Raw genomic sequence first — 12,633 nt, 5'->3', positions numbered from 1 at the left:
AGAGGAAGACATTGGCAGAGGAACTAGGAAAAATTGCACCGAGACAATCAATAGCAGTAGTAGGTATTGACTACGTAGACTGAGAAAAAATGTGCCGACCAGAATTTCCTTGCAGCTCAAGAGTAACTTGCAAGTCAGTGATTATCAAAGGCAAATTCATAAGTTGAAGTTTATGAGTTCCAATAACAAACTCAAGTTAACATTAAAAAATGTTTGGATTCACAGTCAAACTATTTATATATATTTCTTTGAATCTTATAATATAAATAAAGTTATCAGGTTTACTTGTACCCATACCCTTATGGGCTAGATCCACCCCAGGTGGTTACTGCTTACAGTTAATGTCTTCAATATTTCAACTGCAATATCTCCGGGGCAAAGTTACAACCGACGAAGGATAGTTGGTTCACTACAAGAAAGAAGACATTTGCCAATAGATTATTTTTTTTGTTGTCATAGATAGACTATTGGCAACAACATTTTTTGCACAAACTTTTCTGATCAGCTGTTATTGCAATGACGTGCAACAACTTTTTTGTTGTTGACAAAGTATTTTTTGCAACAATAGTCAATACTATGACAACAAAATTAAGTTCATTTTTAAAAGATTCATCATATATGCCAACAATAAAACTAAGTTGTTGTCAAATATTGAATTTTGTCAACTATATTATTTTTGTTGTCAAAAGAACTGTTCTCATTTATATACTTTCTTGTAGTGGTTGAACATTTTTTATCCGAAAATTATATTGTGTGTATATGTTAAATATTACTTTTTGTGAGCATAGACACGCATTATAGTAAATTTAAACGCCCTTAACGAAATTTTTTATTTTACTAATGCCGGCATGACATTTTTTTCTATCTGCCAATTCATAAAAGATAATACGGGGAAAATGCAAGGTCAACAACAACAGAGACTAGTGAAAAATAAGTCTAAGAAGTGTCAGGTTTGCAACAAATAGTAAATTAATACTCCTTCCAGTCAAACCCCACAGATTACTCAATAAGCACCAACCAACTAGTACTCCCACAGGACCAAAAAGTATTTAAACTTTTTTTTTTTTTTTTTGGGTAAAAAAGAGTGTCCACCTATAAAATCAAGAAAGAATTAATTTTATTTTTTCAAATTTGCCTCTATTACGTGTTATGTGATTAAATTGCAATACCTATTAAAAAAGGGCAATTTAATCAAATTACCTATTTTTATCTAGAAGTTAGCATTTTCTTATGGGGTGTGCAAATGACTAAATAAACACTCTTTTTGAACCGGAGGGAGTAGTATCTAATTTATTTCTACCTTGACTCTAAATTTAATAGGGACTCTCTGAAGTGTAATTAGGGGTGTTAAGTTGATGGATCTATTTCACGTTTAACGCGTTAGAACAAAGAAAATCAATCAACACTCATGTTCCGATCCGTCTAAAATTTGTTTTGGTTATTACAAATTCAAATAGGATTATTTCGCGCCAATATTTAAATTTTGTCTCTATTAAATTGTTCACAGTCCTTCTCAGATTGACAAACTTGCCTTGTTCGCTTCATTCTATTTATCTTTAAATTGTTCACATATCTTGCTTGATTGGCAAACTTGAATCGGATATGTAATTATTGAAATAATTGTCAAGCCGGATAAGGCACAATTTTGAATACAATTTTCATTCTACTTATGTTTAAATCATTCACAAGTCTTTCCGTATTGGTAAACTTGCCTTGTTCACAAGTCAAGTCGGGCAGGAGATGATCACTTTAAGTTCAACCTCCATTTTACTTATCTTTAAATTGTTCACAATTTTGCCGGATTGACAAGACTAGCTTTTGCTATTCAATTGTTCAGAAATTATACCTGATTGGAAAGATTTGATATTATCTTCATTCTACCGATTCAGTTAAATTGTTTACAAGTCGTATTGGATTGGCAGACTTGCATGTTTTGACAACAATGATTTTTTCTTAATAGTAATTTGTTGAGATATTCTTATTGACAATAATGATCCATTGGCATATATCTATTATCCCGAGATGGTTGTATATAATACTTTGGAGGACATCGTCAGGGAATTTCCTCAAATTGCGGCGGAGAATTTTATTTTTTTTTTGACTGAAAAGACTTGTCTGTGCTAAAGATCTGTCATAGCTACATAATAAGTCCTCATACTAGTTTTAAATTTCTTGAGCGAAATCTTTCTTGTTTATTTTTTATATATGACCTCCACCATGCCCTAAAAAAATTACCTTAACATGGACATGAATAACCTTGCAGTCCAACTTTGGGTTACATGTGAGAGGTGTAAAAATATGGAGACCTAAGAAAATTTACACTTTTCACATCTTAAAAGAAGCTACAGTTATCCCTAAACTAAGGTTGAACACCATGAAACCATGTCTGATCTTAGACCTATTAGTCTAGGAAATGTCTCTTGTAAAATTATTTCTAAACTCATGAACGATAAACTTACAACCCTTCTACCTAGAATTGTTTCCCCAATCCAATCTGGATTCATTAAGGGGAGGGCCATTAGTGAGAATATATGCTTGCACAAGAAGTTGTCCACAATATTAGGAGACCTAATGTTGAGGGTAATGTAGTTCTTAAATTAGATAGGTCCAAAGCTTATGATAAGTGTCCTGGACCTTTTTATGCAAAATCCTTAGAGCCATGAGCTTCAGTGAACTCTTGACTAATCTGATTTTTGGATTGGTTTTCAACATATGGTACTCCATTAATATCAATAGATCCAGAAATGGATTTTCTTAATTCCTCAAGGTGGTTGAGACAGGGAGACCCCCTTCCCCTTCTCTCTTTGTTACATGTTCAGAATTATTGTCCAAACTAATGAATAACTTAATTCTGAATCCTGACTTTAAACCTTTTGCTATGGATAAAATGGTTTAGTCATTACCCATTTATCTTATGTTGATGACACAATTTTATTTTCTGCAGGGGACTTGGATTCTGTGTGACTAATAGTGCAGAAGCTAAAACTATATGAACATGTTTTTGGACAGAGGATTAATAAAGAAAAGTCTGACTTCATGCTTTCCCCAAAAGCACAGCTTAACCAAGTCATGGAGATGAAGATACATATATGATTCCAACAGAAAGAATTCCCCATTACATATCTCTAAGGCTCCTATTTACATAAGAGCAAAAACGATATGTTATTTTGAAGACATGATCACCAAGATCACTAACAAGGTGCTAGGATGAGAAAATAAACTACTGCCAGCTGGGGGGAGATACATTTTGATTAAATCTGTGCGATACCCTCTCCCAATGCACATCTTGGCTGTTGTTGACCCCCCAAAAGGATCTCTATATCATATTGAAAAAATCATTGCTAATTTCTTTTGGGGTGAGGCTGATGGGAAAAACAAACATCATTGGATTGCCTGGGACACTATTCGCTTGCCAAGGAAGAAGGAAGAGCTGGTTTTAGATCTGTATCAGATGTCTCTACAAAGAACTGGTGGAAATTAAGAGTTCGACAATCATTATGGAGAAAATTCACTGAGGCCAAGTACGATAAGAGATTGCATGTCGTTGCCAGGAAATGGAATTATGGGCAATCCCATATTTGCAGAAGGATGATGAGGATCAAGGTTGACATTGACAAACACATTCTTTGGATAATCACGAATGGCAAATGCTCATTTTGATGGGACAACTGGACTGACAAAGAGGCGTAGGCCAACCAAATACTCACAGAGCATAGGCCTAATAAGGACAGAGTAGAACAATTTATAAATAAGGGCAACTAGAAAATTGAAAACCTCCATGGAGTTCTACCATACCAAACCATTGAGGAGATTAACAATATGAATGCAGATCTCTGTGAGAAGCAGGATATGGCCATATGGACACTGTCCAATAATGGCATTTTCAATTGCAAATCTGCATATAACCATTTGAAACAGAGAAATGAGACTATTAGCTATGCTAAGAAAATGTGGTTTAAGAAAATACCTTTTAAGATGTCTTTCTTTATTTTACCTTTGGAACAAGAGTGTTGCTAATGATTATGATGTTAGAAAATTTGGTGTCATTGGACCCTCTAAAGTCAGTTGCTCCTCTAGTAACCAAGCTGAGACTATGAAACAAGTTTTCTTTTCTTGAGGGAAGGCAAAACTACTACGGAAACATTTTAGTAGTCCTCTGGGGATTACACTGGCAGGTAATTTCAAACAAACATTCTAAAGTGGTGGAGTCCTAGAACATCTAATGAAATACTCTCTTTTAATTTGTAGGTGACACCATCCATAATCTGTTAACAACTATGGAAGGTTAGATGCAGTGACATATTTGAGGGAACAAACAACACCTAGGGGTTCCTCACAAGTAGAGGCAAACATGTCATCACCACAATGCTTACAGACCAATTCAAAAGCATCCAATGGAACCAAGACTGGCTGGGAATCCGCAGAATTATTGATGGTCATCAGTCCCCTTTGAAAATCATCACTGTTAAATGGATGATGCCACCAACAGGAAGACTAAAGCTAAGCACACATGGGAGTAGCAATTTACAACAAAACAAGGCTGGCGTAGGAGGGGTTGTTAGAAACAAAAATAGAATAATCATGGATTTTGCCAAATCAGTTCCTTTTTGCACTAACAACAAAGCTGAAACTCAAGCAGCTCACTTTGGTATACACTGGTGCATTTGCAATGGCCTGAGAAATGTCATCTTGGAAACGGATTCCTTTATTGTAGTTAACATGCTAAATGGAAACTACTCTGTTCTTGAAATCTACATGTTGAGATTGAACTCATGAAAAGGGTTGACTCTGCAAGGGAATATGAAGGTTCAACATTCCTATAGGAGGAAAATAATGTTGTTGATGCCCTGGTCAAATATGGGGTTGATCAAGCACTTATGACAATTACTGAGATGTTTGTCCAGGTCATTAATATGCCAAGGGAGGCAAGGGGAGCATTTCAATTGGATAAAGATCAAACACCCTCCTTAACCTAAGCCATGATAGATAAGCTTATACTGTTTTTGTTGATATTTTATACTAGGCTCAAAGCTAACAAATCTGATGTACAGATGAAACCTTTTGCTAACTTTTTTGTGTCTAATCTCCGTACAAAGATGAAACATTATGTAGTGGAGGCTATGGGATGTCCTCCTCCACGTGCTTCTTTGTGATGACTAAACATTTTATGGTCAAGCCCAGACCCTCCACCAATGGCGTCCTTTGATTAAAAAAAAAAAAGATGATAGAAACCATAATTCATATAGAACTCATTCAATGTAGTCAGGCAAATCCTACCTACTATAATTTCAAGAGGATTCAAATATATACAAAAAAAAAAATGTTTTTAGCCTATATTTGTGCATCATAATTTTCCAATGAAGGGGATTCAAATGAATAGGCCCCTACTGGAATGTAGGGTGGCCCTTGCTACAATCACTACTTATAGAAGAGACAATGTAATACTTGAAAACATCTTAGATGGAAGATTACTTACCCTTTGAAGATCTCAACAGCTTATCCTAGCTAGAGGTGTCAAATGGGCGGGTCAGACTGAATTTGGAGAGTCAAAATGGGCTGAGTTGACCCGCCCAAAAGTTACTTGGCCTAAAACGGGCTAAATGCGGATCATAATCCAACCCGTCCAATTCTTACTAAGTTTTAATTGCTATATTTTTTCTTTTGTAACTTTTAGTACGTTATAAAATTATTATTTTTATTTATTATGACGATATATAACATATCAAATAAAAAAATATGAAAATATTCTGACAAAATCTCTCATGAGTCAATTTTGGCTACATATCAGCCCAACTTTTGATGAGTTGAAATGGGTTGAGATAATAAATTAACGGGTTGCGCGGATGTTTTCATGGGCTAACTTTGTCACCTATAGCCCTTGCTATACCTCAAAGATTGTATAAATTGTATCAATTCAATGCTAAGAAATATAATTTCAGACATCGTTTGTTTTACTCTTTTATTATCTGTGAAGATTTAGCTGTTCTCTTATGCAGAATATGTGACCTTCTTTCTGCGATAGTTCCCTCGAGGTCCAAACATGCGAACACCGTCACTTATGCGTTTCTTGGAGATGAGAAATGTGTGGACGTAAACGATAAGCTTTGGAGTCACAATCAAAGTATGACTTGGTCTTATGTTCAAAGTCAACATAGTCAATTTAGCTTTTACTCCTTCAGTCCCTCCATTTTATTGTATGTATTTATTTGAGTGGACACGAAATATAAGAATTTTATAAAGATATTAAAATCTTGTGATTTTAAACTACATAGCATATGTATAATATACTTCCTTCGTTCCAAAATATCTATCACATTTCGCTTTCCAAAAGTCAATGTTGACTAATCTTTGGAGCTAGATTAGATTAACTCAATATTTTTAAAATTTGAAAACTATACAAAAAGTACTACTCCCTACTTCCCAATCTATGTGACACTTTTTTAGTTTTAGTTAATCCAAAAAGGAATAACTCATTTCTATATTTATTAATTTAACTTTAAATTTCTCTTTTTATCCCTAAAGAGAAGATTTATAGTCACACAAATATTTATGGCTTATATTGAACCACTAGTTTTAAAAGTCTTCATTTCATTATTAACTCCATACTCAGTCAAACACCTTCACATAAATTGAGACAGAAGGAAGAGGAAATATAAGTTACAGTTCTTCTCATATCAATATGGCAAAAAAATATATGTTAAATGTTGGTCAAAATTTATATAGTTTGACTTTCAAAACGCAAAACACAAGTATTTTGGGGCAGAGGGAGTCAAAAATACCTTTTGAATTTTACGATCTTATATATATCAAGTCGTTACTATAACAGAATATCATTACAATTACAAGTAAAATGAAAATATTGTTGAGTTTATAACAAACCCCACACTAGTAATCTATATATAATATTAAAAACAGGATAGTCTTAGGACAAAAGTCAGTTAATTAGTTATTGCTTTTTAGTTTGAATTAAAAATAGTTAGTTACTTATTATGTCATGTAGAGCACGAACATGTGTATAGAGAAGAAAGAAAGAAAAACGGATACTGAAAATTCAAAAGGTGCAACTGTAACCACGCTCCTATTTACACTCCCTACTTTGCACCCATTAACTTACCCACTACGCCACTTCTTAATCTTCTGCCTAACTGATATTCCCTGCAAATTTTCCGTCCACTTTTAGTTTTTTAAATTATTAATAACCATAAAAACTACAAATAATACAATTGAATTCAAGTAAAGTTTTAGCATAAGACGTACTAATTGCAAGATTTGAGAACTTAAATTGAAATATATTTTAGAACAAATAATCATAGAGCATATTTATTTATATTTTAGACTGCAAACTAAATCTAACAACTCAATTTTAAATTTAATTTTAACTTCTTAATGGAAAAAAAAATTTACGAAAGCCGAAAAAAGTAAAACAAAAATTGAACAGTTTTAATTGTGGTGGTTAATTTCCTTACGGATACAATACATGTTCCCTGACGACGTGGTGGTTAGCTCCACAAAAAACAATTTCTCATATAAGATGGAATCCTCCAAAATTATACCCTCTCTCACACATTTTCCCTCTATTGTATCTCTTCTCTTTCTCTCTCTTGCTGCACTACTGACTTTCTTTTAAGATTCATGTCGCAGGTAAAGGGTCAACAATTGCCCAAGTTTCATGATTCCAATATAAAGCAAGAACCAGACCCATTCAAACCCAAATAGGAACAATCCGCATGAATATTGAAATTTTAAATTCAAGCCTCTAGCAGAAGAATTAAATTTGTTCGTGGTCTTTAAATTTCTTCATATTAATTGTCTTCTCTTCTTTGTTATTTATTTTTACTAATGGATTAATCATTAAATTAATTTCGTTTTATTTCATTACGAAAAAAGTGTCGATCCAGCGGACATGAGGAAACTGTAATGAAATACAAGGTTGCAAGCAAAGTGGATCCAGCAAAAACCATCAGGTAAAATATATTGGCATATATAAGAAAATTATATTATAATAATAATTATTATAATTATTATTATTATTATTATTATTATTATTATATGTTTGATATTTTGTATTGTCTATTTATATCTATGTTGATCCACTTTTCAGCGATAGTAAGATTTCAGTTGCTATATATAATATAATCTTTCATTGTTTAAATTATTTCTAACAGTTTATAGCAATATACAAGTTTATTGTTTTGCATCATACAAAGTTTTTTAATTTATTCAGATGCTTCACTTGATAGGATCAACGCTTGAGTTTTCTTATAATTCTTCTATATTTTGTCCTAGCAGAATCAAGAATGAAGTTTAAAATGCAACATCATGCAATTAAAACTCAACAAAAACAGTACTACCAAAGAAGGAAGAAGGAGATAACGAATTTCTATCCTTGATGTAAGTGTAAAGAGAGTTTTTCAGAGTTAGTTGTACTGAGTACTTAGTGTCATACCCCTTTTTAACCCGGGTTAAAGTAGAAGCACGACATATTAGTGATTCTTATTTTTGTTTATTTGTTTTAAGGAGTCGCCACCTAATTATTTACTGTGAATTAGGACACCTAAAGTTAATTAAAGTATTTATCTAAAGTTGATTTTGTTTTAAAGTCTACGAAACCAAATGATTCTAGGTAAGGGTTCGATTAGTCTAAAGGAAAGGTATTAGGCATCCTTTAAGACCCATTAACAATGGTTAACCGACCGGACTTAAATTTAATTAGGCTAAGTGTAAATTGTAAAAAATTATGTATTAACCTATAAGATAATTGGTTTAAACTAAGAATGGGAATTAGTGTTTAAAAGCGAAAGGCAGTGACTAAAATGTATTGTGGGATTTTAGCTTCTTGTTGACAAAACCTCTTTCTTCATTGAGTATGCTGGTCCTTCTAATTACTCACAAATAATAGCCAAATGTTAAATTTTCTCCAATATGACTTAATCAAGGTTGGACTTTCCTTAACTTCCAATTTCCTTTATTAATCCTTTATTCCTTGGTTTTGCAACTTGACAGTGTATATTCCTAAGGAGTTTCCGAAATTTCGGATAGCAGAAGTGAGGCTATGTATATTCCTACCATAATTTAATCACGGATTCAAAGTTCTTACAACTAGATACCATATTTCATGTGATAAAAATGAATAGCTACTATCTAGAAGTGCTGGTTCTTTATGCCAAATAGCTTGATTAATATTAGGTGTTCTCTAGATATCTAAACTGATTTCGTTTAATTTATAATGCCTCAAATTCGGCCAGATCACAGAAACAAACAGAGCCAACAAATATCTACGATAATCTTTGAAGAGGAAAAATAAACATTATCAAGTATAGTAATCAAATGGAAGAAACATTTGATTGCTCGTCGTTTCGACTCGCTCCTTTTCGGTTTTGGTTCAGATGAGCTCTGAGAGAGCAGATGCACGTTCGGGTCTTGCGATGGCGTCGAGTCCCAAGGGGAACTCTTCGGCTCCAGTATTCATGTAAAACAAAAAAAGTGATGAAGAGTTAGGATAGTGATATGAATCATTTTATAACACCAAAAAGCTAATAACAAAGTAAAGTAACATGATCATTCAATTCATAGCCACAAATAAACCCAAGGAAGACACTGCACAGATGCACATGATTAGAACGAGCACAATCAGTTTGATTTTCCACCCAAACATGACACACGAATGGTCACATATTCTATGCCCTTTGGAAATTGCTTTTGATTTTAATAAATGATGTCGTCTTTTATAAAAAATCCCTCAGTACAACAGGTAAGAAAAAAAAGAATTAAGTATGATCTTTTAATGACTAACTATCAATATAGACCCATGTCTTGGACCTGGCAGACTCAGCGATAAAAAAAAAACAATTTGAGTATCAATTTCCTTGATTTCCAAACACAATCAGTGGCTTATCCAATGAGCCAAGGACAACTGAATGTTCTCACTTTGCCAAACGTCTTGAAATCATCACGAAAATGTCATAGTTATACTTGATGCGTACTTATAGCTAACATCCCACCTAATATAGATTTAACTAGAGACATATTTCTTTAACAGGGGAACCGATATCCACCACACTTTCCAGACACAAAGAAAGCAAACCATAACCGTAGGAAACTCAAACCCAATTTAGAGCCCGTTTGGATTGGCTTATAAGTTGGCTTATAAGCTGTTTTCAGCTTTTTTGAGTGTTTGGCTGGTCAACTTAAAGTCATTTTATGCTTAAAATAAGCTCAAAAAAATAATTGGACCCATTTGACTTAGTTTATCTAAAGCAGCTTATAAGCTGTTTTCAGCTTATAAGCCAAAAAAAATAAGTTGGACTACCCCAACTTATTTTTTTCAGCTTATAAGCTGTAAACAGCTTTAAGCTGTAAGCCAATCCAAACGGGCTCTTAAACAGAATTTGCCAGGGACGGCAGAGCATGGGCAGCTATCAAATTAAAACCTCTCTTGGCACAGATGACTTCAAGAAAACACATAAAATTTCAGCTAGCCTTTAGCATGTTCAAGTATTTCATTTGTTTGCAAGTTATTTAGACAGAAGCACATCCACTAGGGCTAGCAGGTTTCAAGTTTCGAATTATGACTAAACCCCTCAAAGTAGGCTGGATTTTAAACATAAACAAGACTCACGACAAGATTACACTAACACAATGAAATCTGGGCAAGGCATGTAGGTTTCTTAATCATATGTCTTCTAATACATTTACCCTGAACATAACATGCTTGAATGCAATATATGTAATGATTAATCAAACCATGGGCATTAGAGGACAATGATGATCTGAGGCTTCAACAGACCAACAGATAAGAAGGAAACATGTCATTTGAGCAGGTTTCGAAAGAAAGAGATTAATCAGTTCATAAAGCTAACTAACCATCTAAAATACATATACTTAAACCTGAAGCAGATAATCCGCGAATGACTTTTATTAATTAAAATCTAAGGGAACTACACTAAGTTAAACCAACAACTATCCCAACCAGTGCGCGAGACTTTAATTTTAGCCGAAACAGGACCAACATTATATGATTACGTCTACACTAGCCGAACAAGTCATAAACATGTTAATCACTCATTAACCAACACTAATCAACCGCTAAACACGATAATCACAGAGTAGCCAAAGAATTAAAGACTGAAATTAGAAGGAAAGAGATTGGGTATTGCTGACCTTTTGTGGGTGCAGTGAAGTGGGTGTCGACGGTCACGAATCTACTCGAACACGACGAGCTCGAAATCGATTAAAGTAACTAAAGCTTCAGATTGGAAAGTGAAAATAGAGTAATATGTGGCTATTTTTCAGAACGAGGCTATCTTTTCCATGAGGATTTCAGTCCCAAGTCTTATATTTCAACAGAAAGGTTTTTTCGATTTTAAAGAAAATCAAGATTAGAGTAGAAACGAAGCTTAAGACTTGAGGATGGGAAACTTCTCCTCCCCCCTCGGCTATGACTTAAGAATGTATTTATAGGCAAAATATCACTAGGGTTTTGCTCGTTTTTGGGCTGGATTTAAAGTATAAGATTCAAAATGAGTCAAATGTACCGTTCAAATCTGAACGTTGAAAGTGTTTTTGAGCAGATGGTCACGTGATTCGACTTCGGTACACCCGAAAATGGTTTGATTCTCTGTCAATGACAGAGCTCAGATAAAGTAAACGTATGGACAACTTGTGTATGAAAACGGGTAGACAGAGAGAAGTGGAAGAGATAGAGGCGTGGGGAACAGGTGAGTGTGGAGGTGACAGAGAGGAGTATGGGAGAGAGGAGGGGTGTCGGGCGAGAGATGGAAAGAAGACAAAGAAGAGCGAAAAGAAAGAGAAAGATGAGGGAGATGGAATGAAGGAGGCGGCTGAAGGGGTTAGGTTTAGGTGTGAAAAAAAGAAATAGAAAATTGGGCCGGGTCGGGTAGTTTTGGTTTGGACCGGGTAGGACAAATGGGCTGGTCAAGTCCGAAAGTATGGGCTGGGTATTTAAAATGTGGGCTGATTATTTGGGTAGGGGAATAACATTGTATTTGTATTTTAAGCCATTAATTTGGCTGAAAATTGTTGGTCCTTCCTCCCCTATTTAATTAATTTTGGGCTCCTAACTTAATAACCAGTACAATATATATTATGATAATTAGTGATTATTATGTAAAAAATAAAGGATTTAACAAAGTGTTGTCTTTTAATTAATTTAACGAGTCCAAACCCGAAAACGAAACGACGACTAACCGTTTAAAATTTGTGATAAAGTAATGCTCATAATGTTGAAAATAAAAGTAATGATATTAATAGTAGTAGCAATAAAATATTGTGAAAAATAAAGTATTTAGCTCGTCAGTAAATTTAGAAACCTGAGTAAATTAAATAAAGGAGGGACAAAATTGGGTGTCAACACTTAGTTCTGGTTATTCTTTTTTCTGTTTTGTAATGTTTCAATTGATAAATAAAATTTTTTATTTACAAAAGAAAAATGATCTCCGCTTAAACCTTTGATTCTGCAAACATATGTTCAAGGAGTAAGATTTTGTTGAAATTTTCCATGTAATAAGGAGTATCAGTTATGTACCATTTTTTAGTACATGCATGAAGATATTAACAACATTAGCGTGATGTATGCATCACACAACAAAGATGATCTTGCCTGCTACGCTTTTT

General features: G+C 33.9%; 1 long non-coding RNA gene across 1 annotated transcript; it reads left to right on the top strand.

The window, feature by feature from the left end:
• Positions 1-7,501: 7,501 nt before the first annotated feature.
• On the top strand, positions 7,502-9,298 carry LOC132617077 (uncharacterized). The gene is made up of 3 exons (XR_009573575.1): positions 7,502-7,641; positions 7,888-7,964; positions 8,290-9,298. It is a non-coding gene; the product is annotated as an uncharacterized LOC132617077 (long non-coding RNA).
• Positions 9,299-12,633: the final 3,335 nt, after the last annotated feature.

This window comes from Lycium barbarum, chromosome 11, assembly GCF_019175385.1.
Source record: "Lycium barbarum isolate Lr01 chromosome 11, ASM1917538v2, whole genome shotgun sequence".
NCBI classification, from domain to species: domain Eukaryota; kingdom Viridiplantae; phylum Streptophyta; class Magnoliopsida; order Solanales; family Solanaceae; genus Lycium; species Lycium barbarum.
The sequence above is the reverse complement of the archived record's forward strand: the minus strand, read 5'-3'. Positions and strand labels throughout refer to the sequence as shown.